The sequence below is a fragment of the Hemitrygon akajei genome, chromosome 12 (genome assembly GCF_048418815.1).
Source record: "Hemitrygon akajei chromosome 12, sHemAka1.3, whole genome shotgun sequence".
Classification (NCBI taxonomy): domain Eukaryota; kingdom Metazoa; phylum Chordata; class Chondrichthyes; order Myliobatiformes; family Dasyatidae; genus Hemitrygon; species Hemitrygon akajei.
In genome coordinates, this window is record NC_133135.1 from 44,319,137 (window position 1) to 44,334,918 (window position 15,782).

At 39.3% G+C, this 15,782-nt stretch overlaps 1 protein-coding gene across 2 annotated transcripts in view; it reads right to left on the reverse strand.

Moving 5' to 3' along the window:
- The window catches only part of zfyve9a (zinc finger, FYVE domain containing 9a), a 152,671-nt gene extending 139,640 nt beyond the window's left edge, over positions 1-13,031 (reverse strand). For both annotated transcript variants that reach the window (XM_073063003.1, XM_073063004.1), the window contains exon 1: positions 12,821-13,031. The gene's annotated coding sequence lies outside the window, so the exon portion shown is untranslated. The remainder of the gene's footprint in view (positions 1-12,820) is intronic.
- Positions 13,032-15,782: the final 2,751 nt, after the last annotated feature.

Consider the following 15,782-nt stretch of genomic DNA (forward strand, 5'->3'; position numbering starts at 1 on the left):
GAGGCTTGAGGGACAAGTTTTAAACCCCCACCCCTGCATATGAGCATATGGAACAAGCTGCTAGAAAAAGAGGTGGTGGCAGTTACAATTACCGTACAATGTTTAAAAGACATTTGGACCAGTACATGGATAGAAATAGTTTAAAGGGATAAAAGCCAAATATCTTGGATGAGATGGACTGAAGGGCCTGTTTCCATGATGTATGACTATGTTCAGCAAATCTATGGACCATTGTGCACTCTTACAGTTCTACTGAGATTATTGAAATACTGAAAATGAGAATGGAAATACAAGCTCACATTTAACACCAGCAAAACCAAGAAAATGTGTGTCAATGTCAAGGAGGTAAAGTCGGGAGAATACACACCAGCCCTCAATGAAGGAGTTAACAATGGCAAAAGAAAGCAGCTTCAAGTTCCTCAGTGTCAGCATGTCAGAGGATCTAACTTGGGCCCAATACACTGATACCAAATCTCCTTAAACTCTTAATGATTGTATGTTAACTTTCTGCTGATGTCTGGTGGAGACCATATTGACTGCATCACAGCCCATTATGGAGTCTCCAATGCACAGGATCACACAAGGCTGCAGAAGGATACAGACTCAGCCATCTCCATCATGGACGCAACCCTCTCCACCATCCAGGACAGCTTCCAGAGCCAGTGCCTCAAAGTGGCATCATAGAACATAGAAATCTATAGCACATTACAGCTTTTCGGCCCACAATGTTCTGCCAACCATGCAACCTACTCTAGAAACTGCCTAGAATTTCCCTACCACATAGCCCTCTCTCTATTTTTCTCAGCTCCATGTACCTCTTAAAAGACCATATTGTATTCGCCTCTATTACCGTCGCTGGCAGTGCACACCACTCATCATCAAGAACCTTCACCATTTGGGACATGCTCTCTTTGCATTACTATCAGAAAAGAGGTACAGAAGGCTAAAGACCCACAAATCAAGATTCAACAGCAACGTCAACCAACCTGCAAGACACTAATTCTACCTCAGATTGCACTTCCTTCAACTTGCACTAATGTTACATTTGCTTGTGTTGTGCATGTACAATTTATATTAAATTAGGTAATTTATGTTCATGTTTGTAGTATACTGTGCTGCTGTAAATTGACATGGCATCATACCCTACTTATGTATGCCTATGATAATAAACTTGAAATTGAACTTAATTCACTTTCAGAGTAGAGTCAAAAAATGGTCCTGTTTTCTAAGAAGTGCTAATGATAATGAAAAAAGGGCAGGTTTTAATGCAAGGACAAAGTAGCCACTGGAAAGTACCATAACACAAGCAAAAAGAAGCTTGATAAAGCAATTCAAAACTATTCTGGGTCGTAATTTCCAAATATGATATCAAGGCCATTGTTAAAGTAAATTGGCCAGAATTTAGAGACAAGATAAAAATACAAGATTTAATAGACAACTTATTTTACTTAACCTGCATAATGCCTCAATGTCAAAAACCATGAGCAAGAGAGGGGTTGCAAATCAGGAATTCAGCAACACATTTTTTGGAAAACAAAAGAACATTTTGGTTAAAATAATTCTCTTCTGCCAAAGCACTGAAAGTATGCCACAAAAAAGTACAAAACCATATTTAAAAAATCACATAATAAAAATCACAAAGACTTTCAAAATGACCAGTACTAAACACAAGACTTTCTAAAGGCATACAAAAAGTACATAGACTACCAAGCCCTTGTATTCCAGTCAGAGTAACACCTATTAGAAAACACAACCAAGTTAAACTTTGAAGCTAAGTTGCATTCAGTTGTTTTTTTATAAAGTTATGCCAAACAATAGTTGTCAGAATTTGAGACCTATAGTAGAGTGTCATGTTTCATGAACATCCCCTCAAATGAGCAAATAAGGAAAACAAATCTGCTGGAGTCAACTATTAAGATCAAAAGTAGTACTTGTCAAAAAAGCTTAAAAGCTAGTTTTAACCAAAGATCTGACAAGTTTATCCTATGCACAAATCAAATAAATATAATTCCCCAGTTTTTTTTTTTTTAAACTTTTTTTATTGTTTTCAAATAGTTACAAAATAAAAGTGTATGAGAAAAAAAAATGTTACCCAGCCCCCCTCCCCTTAACCCCTCCCCCCTATTGATACACTTTGTATAGACTTAAATAACTGAAGGATGGTGGCACCAATTGCGAATTATTTGGATTTGTAGAAAATGAACATAAGCAAGACAAGGACATGTTACATTTATGAGGATTCCAACTTAAAGGGAAAGAATATCATGGGTATTACATCATAGTTCATGATTTGGAGCTTTCACTGACTATTCCTTATCAATAGGTCCAAATACTGGTAGATACCAAGCTTGCTTGGAGTACTTTAATAAAAAAAATACATTCAAGAAGCTGGCTTTCCTTTGACTGACAAACAATAAATGCACGCTTTCTCTGTATCATTCACATCACAAGCACAAATAGAAACAAGCCACATGGTCCAACTGGCCAATGCTGGTGGACTTCACTTCAGCTTCTGTCCTCAGATCCTATGCATCAGTGTAACCTTTTCATCATCCTCACACTTCGTACTAAAAGTCATTTTAAAAGATTTATTTAGAATAAGACTGTTTCAAGCTCTCCATTTATTTTCTTAGACACATATTCATCGTCTCAGTCTCTGGTTTTGCTTTCCTCCCCCAAGTGCAAGCACTGTCCATTTTAACAAAATATTTAATACTGAAAAGATTTCTCTAGTCACCTTCAATCATCAAGAGGCCCTGTTTAATAAGCTTTCAGAGGCAGGTTTAATTTCTAACCCACTCTTGCAAATCTCTTCTGCCTCTGCTCTAATGTTACAGTTACTTTTTAATAATAGAATATATCAGTGTATATGTGGGATTCTTTACAACATCTAACCCAATTTCTTTAATTTAGCTACCTTGGCTCTCACGTAACTTGCTGCTCATTTATCTTTTTTTAAAATAAATGCTCTTAATAACCCAGACAACTATTTTAAATTGTTTTGGTTTAAATGTCCAGATAATTTCAACTATATCCCATTAGATGTAATTTAAAGAATTAAGCAACTTAATTTTTCTAACCTGTTAGTAGCCAGATAAAAAAATTGTCAATTAAATAGCCATTCTGAAAGTGCATTAATATGAAACCTATTATCATCCCATTTCACAAGTTGGTACATACAAATTAGAAAACTATTTTTGTTCTGCAAAGATATATCATTCAAGAAATTATGAACAGTCCTGCAATGAATCTTGTCTTCTTCCACCCATACTATCAATTGTTACCTTTCACTTTAATACACACTTTGTCTCGAAACCATTTTGTTACTTGTCCCCTAAAACATGCAGCATCACCTCAAAGCTTGGGAAGATCTAATTGAACATTTGTACCCTGCCTAATATCCCAGCAAAATGCAAGTAATCTCTCAAAATCAGGTTTCAAATGAGCGTATAGTTCAAATGAGAACTCTTTAAAAATAACTCAAAGATAAACCTTTAAATTTTACATGGCCACTTAAAACTGTCAGAACTCTATAAACAGTATGGAGGTTTAATTGATAGGTTTAATTTTTTCCATGTAATACTTACTTTAATTATAATCCAACCTGAATCACTGAAATAACTTGCACACCTGACAAACTTAACTGCACTAGCTCTATTCAATTATTAAAAGGCCCTGTTTAATAATCTACTTGGTCCTTCAAACCTGCTGCATGGTTAACAGGCCACACACCTCACCTCTTCTGTTCTATTCTACATGAAAACACTTCAAACACACACTTCAGTTTTAAATTACTACATCTATCTTTGAAGAGAAACTACCTTCACAGATGCCGATCAACCTACAACATTCTTACACCACTTTGTTTCTTGGTCCAGATTCCAGTATCTGCAGTCTCTTGCATCTCGTTATCTTTTCTACAGGAGAATTTGCACCATATTTCTGTAAATCAGGTCTTCTGTAACATGAGAATGCCTTTGCATGCAAGATAACAAGATGGCATTTGATGGCCTGAATATCCCCATACACTTCAATACTCATCCTATGTATTGAACACTTCCTATCCTTCCTTCAACACTCCATGAAACGTGATAAATACATAATGGGGCTCTCTATCATTAGCAATATGTTGGATGTTTTCTTACCCCTCTCCCATCAACCCAAGCTCCTTTAAATTGGTGTATGGATCTACCTATCCTCATGGGGATCAAGGAGAAAGTCACAAGGAAATAACAAAGTACTGATATTCATTTTGACAATACGTTAACCACTTTTAGTGAACACTTAAAAAAATTGAAGTTCATAACTTAATACACTGAACACTACCAATTCTACTGGAAGATTACTGCAATATCGACCTGTATGGTTTATTGTTTACTTGAATGGTCTTTTGGAAGCAAAGGGAAGCATTTACCAGTACTAACTCCAGTAAAATATTTACAGATTTTGAGGAAAGAATACATTGCAGTAACACAAGATTAAAATCAATTAATACTTAAATTCAATAATTAGAAATGTATATTTTGAATAAATAGGCTAAGGTGCTAAAGCAAATAAATAAATGTATTAAATACTTCATACAAATTAACCAAAATAATTCCACCATTTCCACTAGTTCTGTAACTGAAAAAAACCACAAATATTTTTCCCATACTTGTCACAATGCATTATCAGCAATTATTACTTCTACCTGCTATAAAGCTAGGGAACACACATAGATGAAGTGATCATCTTCAAATCCTATTACTACCATTGGTTATCATTTAACTTTCATTTTCTCCAATGAAAAAAGATGGAGAAAAATCTTATTTTCAATGGTTGTCAGGAAACAAACTTAATCTTGTATTTCAGAAAACAAATGTTTTTGAAGTTTAAAATATGGCTTTAAAACTGCATTCATGAAGCATTTTTCTGCCTAGTCCCACTGACCCACACCTGGACCATATCCCTCCATACACCTCTCATCCATGTACCAGGCCAAGTTTTTTACCACTTCATCTGGCAGCTCATTCCACACTCCCACCACTCTCTGTGTGAAGCCCCCCCAATGTTCCCTTTAAACTTTCCCCTTTCACCCTTAACCCATGTCATCTGTTTTTTTCTCCCCTAACTTCAGTGGAAAAAGCCTGCTTGCATTCACTCTATCTATATCCGTCATAATTTTATACACCTCTATCAAATCTCCCCTCATTCTTCTGTGCTCCAGGGAATGAAGTCTTAACCTATTCAACCTTTCTCTGTAACTCAGTTTCTCAAGTCTCAGCAACATCCTTGAGAACCTTCTCTGCACTCTTTCAACCTTATTAATATCCTTCCTATAATTTGGTAACCAAAACTGCACACAATACTCACCAATGTATTATACAACCTCACCATAACATTCCAACTCTTATACTCAATACTTTGATTTATAAAGGCCAATGTACCAAAAGCTCTCTTTATGACTCTAACTACCTGCGTTGCCACTTTTAGGGAATTTCGTATCCGTATTCCCAGATCCCTCTGTTCTACTGCACTCCTCAGTGTCCTACTATTTACCTTGCATGTTCTACATTGGTTTGTCCTTCCAAAGTGCAATACCTCACAATTGTCTGTATTAAACTCCATCTGCCATTTTTCAGCCCATTTTTCCAGCTGGTCCAAATCCCTCTGCAAACTTTGAAAACCTTCCTCACTGTCCCCCACACCTCCAATCTTTGTATCATCAGCAAATTTGCTGATCCAATTTACCACCCAGGTAAGTCACCCCCCGCCACCCAACAGTATCCAAATCGGTATACTTGTTGTTGAGGGGAATGGCCACAGGGGAACCCTGCTCTGCCTGCCCTTTCCCCTTCCCTCACCTGATGGTAGCCCAATTACCTGTGCCCTGCTCCTTTGGCGTAGCTATCTCCCTGAAACTACTATCTATAAACTCCTCATTCTCCCGAATGATCCGGAGGTCATCCAGTTCCTGCTCTAGTTCCCTAACACGGGTTGTTAGGAGCTAAAGCTGGATGCATTTCTTGTAGGTGTCATTGTCAGGGAGACCAGAGGTCTCCCTGACTTTCCACATCCTGCAAGAGGAGCATTTCAACATCCTGCCTGGCATTCTCTCTTATCAGAACGTACCCTCATCTCTGCCTGTTTACACTGAAGCCTGTTGAGCCAAAGCCATCCCACTCTGCTCCCTCTCAAACTGCTGCCCACTGTATATGGTGGCCTTTTTTTTAAAAAAAAGAGACTGCGCTCTATGTCACGAACCTGCGCAGTCTAGCCTCTTTTCCCCGAGCAGTGTAAAAAAAGACTCTCTCCGAGATTCCTTAACTCCTTCACTCTCGGCCTCTTGCTTCGATTTTTTTAAAAAAGCTCTCTAATCTAGCTTTAGTTCTCCTAATTTCATTCTTGAGCTCCTTTGTCGCACCCTTGTAATTTTCTAGAGCTCTAACAGTACCTAGTTTCTTGTACCTTTCATAAGCTTTTATTTTCTTAACTAGATTTTCTACATTCTTTGTACACCATGGTTCTTTTACCCTACCATCCTTTCCCTGCCTCAATGGAACATACCTATGCAGAATGCCATGCAAATGTTCCCTGAACATTTGCCACATTTCTGCATTGTATTTGCCTGAGAATATCTGCTCCCAATTTATGTTCCCAAGTTGCTGCCTCAGCATATATCCCCTTATTCCAATAAATGTTTTCCCTGATTGTTTACTCAAACTCCTCTCCAGCGCTCTGGTAAAGGAGATAGAGTTGTGATCACTACCTCCAAAATGCTCTCCCACCAAGAGATGTGACACCTGACCAGGTTCATTTCCCAATACCAGATCAAGTACAGCCTCTCCTCTAGTTGGCTTATCTATATATTGTGCCAGGAAACCTTCTGGCAAACTCTAACAAACTCCCTCCCATCTAAAACCCTTGCTGTAAAGAGATGCCAGACAAAATTAGGGAAGTTAAAATCACCCATCAAAACAACACTACATTCTGCTGTGTCCAATCAAGAACATATCAAGCTCTGCCTTAAATACACCTCAACAAATTGGCCTCCACAGCTACCTGTGGTAATAAATTCCACAACTCAACACCCTCTGGCTAAAGAAATTTCTCCACATCTGTTTAAATGAACACCCCTCTATCCTGAGGCTGTGCTCTCTTTCCTAGACTTTCCCACCATGAGAAACATCCTTTCCACATCTACTCTATCCAGGCTTTCAGTGTTTTGAAACATTCAAAACGTTTCATTGAGATACACACACACACACCCACCCAACCTAAAAAGCGGTCCCAACATCAACCCCTGTGAAACACCACTAGTCACTGGCAGCCAACCAAAAAAAGGATCCTTCTATTCCCCACTCGCTGCCTCCTACCAATCAGTCAATGCACTAACCATGCCAGTAACTTTGCTGTAATACCATGAGCTTTTAACTTGGTAAGCAGCTTCATGTGTGGCAAACCTTGTCAAAGGCCTTCTGAAAGTGCAAAATAACAACATCCATTGCATCCCTTTCATCTATCCTACTTGTAATCTCCTCAGAAGAATTCCAACAGGTTCATCAGGCAAGATTTTCCCTGAAGGAAACCACGCTGACTTTGTCCTATCTTGTCCTGCGTCTTCAAGTACTGCATATCCTCATCCTTAACAACTGACTCCAACATCTTTCCAACGACTGAGGTCAGGCTAATTGGTCTATAATTTCCTTTCTGTTGCTTTCCTCCTTTGTAAAGAGTGGAGTGACATTTGGAATTTTCCAGTCCTCTGGCACCATGCCAGAGTCCAATGATTTTTGAAAGATCATAACTAATACCCCCAAAACCTCTAATGCTAGCTACTTCTTTCAGAACCCTAGGGTGCAATTCATTTGGTGGATGACTTGCGTACCTTGGATCTTTCAGTCTTTTAAGCACCTCTCCCTTGTAATAGTAACTGCTGGTGTCTTCCACAGTAAATACTGATGCAAAATACTCATTTCCACTGCCATCTCCTTGTCCTCTGTTGTTATTTCTCTGGCCTCATTTTCTACGGTCCTATATCCACTTTTTTTTTAAACGTACTTGAAAAAGCTTTTACTATCCACTTTGATTTTGCTTATTAGCTTACTTTCACATTTCATCTTTTTCCTTCTAATGATTATTTTAGTTGCTCTCTGTAGGTTTTTAAAAAGTTTCCCAATACGCTCTTCCCACTAATTTCTGCTTTGTTGTATGCCCTCTCTTGTTTTTACATTTGCTTTGACTTCCCTCGTCAGCCACGGTTGTACTACTTTACCATTTGAATATTTATTGTTTTTGGAATACATCTGTCCTGCACCTTCATTTTTTCCCCAGAAACACACGCCATTGCTGCTCTGCTGACATCCCTGCCAGCAGCTCCTTCCAATTTACTTTCGCCAACTCCTCTCTCATACCACTGTAATTTCCTTTACTCCACTGAAATACTGCTATGTCAGACTTTACTTTCTCCCTATCAAATTTCAAACTGAACTCAATCATATTGTGATCACTGTCTCCTAAGGGCTCTTTTACCCTAAGCACCTTCATTACATAACATCCAATCCAGTATAGCTGATCCTCTAGTAGGCTCAAGGTCAAACTGTTCTAAAAAGCTTCAACAAGCTCACTCACTTGGGATCCATAACCAACCTGATGAAATGGTTGAAATCTCCCATGATTATCATAGCATTACTCTTTTTTTAAACATGCTTTTCTATTCCCTGTTGTAATCTACTGTCCACATCCCAGCTACTGTTGTGAGGCCTGTATATAACTGCCATCAGGGTACTTTTGCCCTTGCAGTTTCTTAGCCCAACCCATAAGGATTAACCCATAACATCTTCCGATCCTATATACAAAGTACTGGAGAGTTTAACATCGGTAGCTGAGCGAAGGGCGCTGAGTAGGCTACGGTCAATTATGGATAACTCTGAACATCCTCTACATAGCACCATCCAGAGACAGAGAAGCAGTTTCAGTGACAGGTTACTATCGATGCAATGCTCCTCAGACAGGATGAAGAGGTCAATACTCCCCAATGCCATTAGGCTTTACAATTCTACCGCCAGGACTTAAGAACTTTTTAAAAGCTATTATTAATGCTTTTTGAGACAGTGATTTAGATGCATATCATATTTTTTTACTGAGTTAAGTATTGTATGTAATTAGTTTTGCTACAACAAGTGTATGGGACATTGGAAAAAAAAGTTGAATTTCCCCATGGGGATGAATAAAGTATCTATCTATCTATCTACTGATCTGATGCCATTCTTTACCAGCAGAGCCATGCTGCCCCCTTTGCCTACCTTCCTATCCCTCCAATACAACGTGTAATCTTGGGCATTTTGCTCCCAACTACAACCATGATTCAGTGATGGCCATATCACAGCCAACAATCTGTACTAGTGCAACAATATCATCCACCTATTTCTTGTACTGTGCATTGAGATATAACACTATGAGTACTGTATTTGCTACGCTTTTTGAATCTGCATCCCTAATGCACTGATACTCACCCTCCTAGCTGCAATTATGTCCTATCATCTGCCTGCCTTTCCTGACATTCTGACTGCATGCTATCTTTGCTTTTCTACCATCTATCCTATCCCCAAGTTCCCACCCCCCTGACAAATTAGTTTAAACCCTCCTCAACAGCTCTAACTAACCTGCCCATGAGAACATCCATTTCCTTTGGGTTCAGGTGCAACCAATCACTTTTGAACAGGTCATACTTCCCCAAAAGCGATCCCAAAGATCCAAGAAGCTGAAGCCCTGCCCTCTGCACCAGCTTCTCAGCCACACATTAATTTGCCAAATCATCCTGTTTCTACCATCACTGGCTCATGGCACAGGCAGCAATCCAGAAATTACTACCCAGGAGGTCCTGCTTCTCAGCTTTCTACCTAGCTCTCTAAATTCTCTTTTCAGGACCTTTTTGCTTTTCCTTCCAATGTCATTGGTACCAATATGTACCAAGACATCTGGTTGCTCCCTCTCTCCCTTTCCAGAATGCGGGTGCAATCTGAGTAGTCCCTGATCCTGGCACCTGGGAGGCAACATACCATCCGGGTGTCCCATTCACGTCCACAGAATCTCCTGACTGTTCCCAACTGCCTGGCATATCGTAAGATACAGGTGATTTTATATTGAGCAAAGCATTTCTGTAAGATCATGACCCAGGAAGCTAGTATTCTAACTGATTGCATGCCTGATGCTCAACATATTAATTAGCTATTATACAAACAACTAAGATAGTTAACAACTTATACTTTTGATGAAACACTACTTGCAGTTTAGCACCGAATAGGCAAAAAAATTAATATTTTCTACACAAGCATCATCTAGCTGAATGCAAAATGTAGCTAAAGGGGATTGTTTTTATATTTTTGATCCTATTTCCCATGTACTTATGGAGAGAGGAAGTTGTAACTGGTGTACATCTAGAACAGGTTTTAAAGATGGCAGAGTTAGGGCATGAAAGAAAATAACAATGAAAATTTTAAATTGGAAGTTTCAAAAAGACCAATACCAGGGCGCTGGATGAGCATGATATATCACATCTTAGGATAAACTACAATTTATATGGAGTGGATAATTGGAGTACAACCAGAAAAACAACATGGTATATCTGAGAAAAGCAGAGAATGGATTTTCATAAACAGAAAGGCTAAGCAGTACAGCTAGATAAGGATAATGAAAAAATAGCCTTGTCCTTCATAATTTCTTCCAATAGCTTTCCTATCACTGGTATAAGATTTTAAAATCAACACATCCAAGTCAGTATCAGACTGAAAATCAATAAGGGGTCACAAGTGACAGTGCAGAAGTAGAAGTTTGTGCTATTAACTTACAGGTGAAAGGTAATCTCTTTATATTTGGATAACATAGAAGGGAGTAATAATAGATTCTGGGAGGATTTTCAAGATAATTGTACAGCTGGATATCCCAAAGCACTCATGGCAGAAATGAATATTCCTTTCTATTTAATTCATCCCGTTTGGTCCTGCATTTAAATTAAATTCCTACACTTAATTGTACTAAGCTAATTACAAAGTTTTACTGCTAAAATATGCAAAGACTCATTAGCGTGACATTAATGCGCACGTTTTAAAAATTCCATTTGATTACCCAATGTCTGCAGCAATTTTTTTTGCCGAAATTAACTGCAAGGAATCAAGTGGCACTCATTGCATTGTTTTATGCAAGATGGTCTAAAATTCATTTAGTAAACATTTGCCATTTCCTGAACATTTCATCGTATCCCATTGCAGACACTTAAGTATATAATCTGGGCGGTCAAACTAACGACTGTTGAAGTAACAATCCAAAATTCATCTGCCATCGCAAAGTAGACAAAATATCACAACATTGTTTGAAGACAAGCAGGAAACTTCTTCATACTCAGCACCTCCCCTGCAAGGTTCCATTCCTGTGAATCGTTCATAACCTGCACAATTTGCAAATCAAAAATCTGGTCCGAAACCAAGTTCCGAGTAAATTCGTATTACCAGTCTCTCAAATACTCATATGTATCAACTGCGCAAGTCAGGCATTCATAAACTGGGGAGGGTCTGGTAATGTGATCGGAATTTACCCCTCAAATCGTATTATTAATGTAAATTCTATGAGGGACTCAGCTGCAAGACTGTAAAGTATCTAATTAGCTCAAATGCATATCACATAGTAACAGTTACAATTCAAAATTCCTTATTCATTTAAAAACACGTATTGCCATCTCTCCTCGTCTTCTAATAATCCACATTTATTTTGTAATATCAAACTCAGTCACTTATAGTTTTGAAATATCTACTTAAAATCAAAATCTTTAATCTTATAAACCCATTTTATTTAAATTTAGGCTATCCAGCCCATGCGAAATTAACTTCACTACCCTCTAGAATTCATATACTCTTTCTACAAAGTAGTGCGATTAGTTTTACACGCACAATGCTCCAAATTACCACAGTAATGATCTGTTTTGGTCATAAAACCGAATACTACAAAGTCTGTCTATTTTCAGCAATAACTCGGAAAAAGACAATAACGATCTTAGCAAATAATACGTTTAACATTTCAATGACGGGATACAAAACCTGACCGAAAAAAAAACACAAATCATGATTTGTGTGTTTTTTGTGTTCTCGGATCCATTGTGCTCAAATTTTAAAGCAGAGAACCTCGTGCTTCGGACAACCAAATCACAGAACTATAGTGCGAAGTTGCTGGGAGAATTTTACTTAATCTAGTAAAGATACACATTGAATCCAATCACTGATTTCTTAATTTGTTTTGTACCCAAAAATTCTCGAGCAATCTCCAACTTTGTTTGCCAGTTACAGCAGGAAGTATACGATGAATAATGAGAAAACTTGTAACAGGATTCTGCGGCATATTTAAGGCGAAAAAAATGCTCAGCGAATCCGTACTTGGAAAATGCCAATGGAACCTGCATTTTCTCATAAGAAACAGAGCAGACTTTACACATGAAAATAGCATTTACAAGTAGGTTCGTCAAGTAAAAGTCGTGGGCCATTTAATGCCGCTTTGCTACAAGATCCACGGCACATCTTACATCCTTCAAAATAATTGATTGGTTTACTTTAATGTGTGTGCCTGGTCGGTTCATTCAACAAACACACATATTTGTGGTTTACTCGATAATGCACCCTCCAAAACAAGACGGAACGGCAATACGAGGAGAGGGGGGTGGATAATTTCTCCACTGCGACGGCCTGGGCCTACTCGAACCATCAGAGTATGTACTTCACAAGCAGACGTCGGTCCAAGGCAGCCGCATTCTCCACAAAGCCCTCAGGCCGGAGGCAGACCAACGAGCCCTTACCATATAAACCGTCAGGTCGCTGTCAGCGCTTTCTTCTCGCCCGGGACAGGCTCATCGCTTCCAACGCAATTCGAAGATGTCGCCGACCGCACGCTCTCGTCGCTTTTATTCGCTCTGCGTCTTTAAAGCCTCAGAGCCGCAGCAATTCCAGCTCCGCCGTCGATAGCAACTCAACAGTCATCCATCACGCGCTTGACGTTTGGAAAATACGAGCACAATCCCTCCAACTGCCAATCGCGCTGCGCAATCCAATCTGACCAATCCCCCGCCTCCTCGCCAGCAACGCCTTCGCACTCCCAACAATTTACCAGTAGCAATCCTGGAAATAATCACTGCCGAGCAATGACACGTCTGGGAGAAAATACCTAACTCCAATTGGATCATAATTTACCTGCAATAGGAACAGCCAATCAAATCCATACTCTTGAACAAAGCGCTTCAAATGAAAGAATAAAAGAGCAGCGAAATCTCCAAGCTGTAATATGTTACGAGCATCGAAATTAGGTGCATTTGTTCCCAGTCTTTACTTTCTGTCTGTTAACAAGTTCTCAAACTGTGCACCCTAATTCCAAGTGCTCTAAACTTGTTAACGAATTCCCTGAACAGAATCTTATCAAAAGGCTTTCTGAAAAAAATTAAGTGACAAAGGGACTCGGTCCGAAATGCCGACTGTTTATTTCTTTCCATAGATGCTACCCGACCCGCTCAGTTCCTGCAGATTTCTGCCATTTGTATTCCCTCATGTCAAAGTTCAAAATAAATGCATTATCAATGTACATGTATATCTCCACGTGCAACCCTTGATGTTGAATAAATAAGCAACAAATATCAAGGACATGAGATGAAGAGTCCTTGAAAGTGAGTCCATAATTTGTGAGAACGGTTCTGTGATAGGGGAGTAAAGTTGAGTGAAATTTTCCTCCTGTTGTTCAAGAGACTGATCGTTGAGGGGTAATAACGGTCCCTGATCCTGGTGGTGAGGGTCCTGAGGCTCCTGTACCTTCTTCCTGATATCAGCAGTGAGAAGAGAGCATAGCCTGGGTAGTGGGGGTGGGTGAGGTATTTGATAATGGATGCTACACCACCACTCCATGTAGATGTACTCAGTGATGGGGAGGGCTTTACCGGTGATGGACTGTATCTACTATATCCAATACTTTTTGAAGAATCTTCCGTTCAAGGGCATTGGTGTTTCCATACCAGACCATGATACAACCAGTCAATATACTCTCCACCACACATATATAGAAGTTTGTCAAAGGTTTATATGTACTGCCAAATCTTTGAAAAGCTGATGAATTAAGGGTACTGCCATGCTTTCTTCGCAATTACATCCTTTGGAATTATAACACTGAGGAATTTAAAGCTGCAGACCTTCTCGACCTCTGATCCTCCGATGAGGACTGGCTCATAGACTTCCGGTTTCCTCCTCCTGAAGTCAATAATCAGCTCCTTGGTCTTGATGACATTGAGGGAGAAGTTGTTGCTATGGGACTACTCAGCCAGATTTTCAATCTCCTTCCCATATGCTGACTTGACTTGGCTAACAACAATGGTGTTGTCAGCAAACTTAAATATGGCATTCAAGTTGGGCTTAGCCTCACAGTCATAAGTACTAGGCAACTAGAGCAGGGTTCTAAGCACACAGCCTTGTGGCGAAGCTGGCCTGATGGAAATTGTGGAGGAGATGTCATTGCCAATCTGAACTGACTGGGGTCAGGAAGTGAGGAAAGCGAGAATCCAGTTGCACAAGAAGGTATTGAGAATTAGGTCTTGAAGCTTATTGATTAGTTTTGAGAGATGATAGGGATGATGAGTTGTAATAAAATAAACATCCTGATGCAAGTATCCCTGCTGTCCAAATGTTCCAGAGTTGAGTAAAGAGCCAATGAAATGGTATCTGCTGTGGACCTGTTGTGTCAGTGGACAAACTGGAGTGGATCCAAGGCACTTCCCATTCGCAAGTTGATATGCTTCATCACCAGCCTCTCAAAACACTTCAATACTGTAGATGCAAATGCTACTGGATGATAGTCATCGAGACAGGTTGCCACATTCTTCTTGGTCACCAGTCTAATTGAAGCCTGCTTGAAGCAGGTGGGTACCTCAGAGTGTTAAAGCAAAAGGTTAAAGATAAAGAGCATCTCAGAAGAACATCTGACTATTCAATAATTCCCAGTGGCTCAGTATTTGGCTCATTTTATAGTTTGCTGTATTCTGTTTCCACTCATAGGGTCCTGTTTCCTGAGTTCTCTGTTGTTCAGCAGGGCCTCAGACACCAGGTTGCCATTTAACTCACTCGGATTTATTCTGCACATTGCCTTTTCATTCATCTGAAGCTGGTTCCTGCGCTCCATTTCACTCACTGGGGACCGGGTTCACTTTTTCCAGCTTCCCCCACAGTCCCTGGCACTCTAAAAAGTATCATTCCACGTAACCTATTAAAAATGAATTTAAAAGAGTGTTGTGTGTAGAAATAAATGCAATTGTCCAGAATATCTGGCAATCTGCACCCTCAAATTTCCAAGCAGGCTTTAACGTTTCAATAAAACACTCTCAAGACCTTGCTGATGCTAGATTGGCAGATTTCCCAAACTATCGGTCTTTACTTATATTCATACATCAAACCATCTTGAATTCACTTTAATTTAAATGTTTCTTGTACTGTAATTTTCTTTCCATTGACCCAGAGTTTAAAGAAAGGATGAGATACAAAATCCAATGACATTAAATGAGGCATTAAAAATAGTTCACTAATGAATTTCAGTGAATTTAAAACAAACATTCAAAACAGAGCAGAGAATGGGGATGGGGTCCCAGTGAGCCTGATACCAAAACTTCAGGATTTCTGAATGATTGGATAGTGGATTATCCTCAGAGAATTCCAATTGACAAGTGAAACACAATTTCCTCATCATACTCTTATGTTTGGTCCCTTAAGGTAGTTATAGCTGGGGATGGT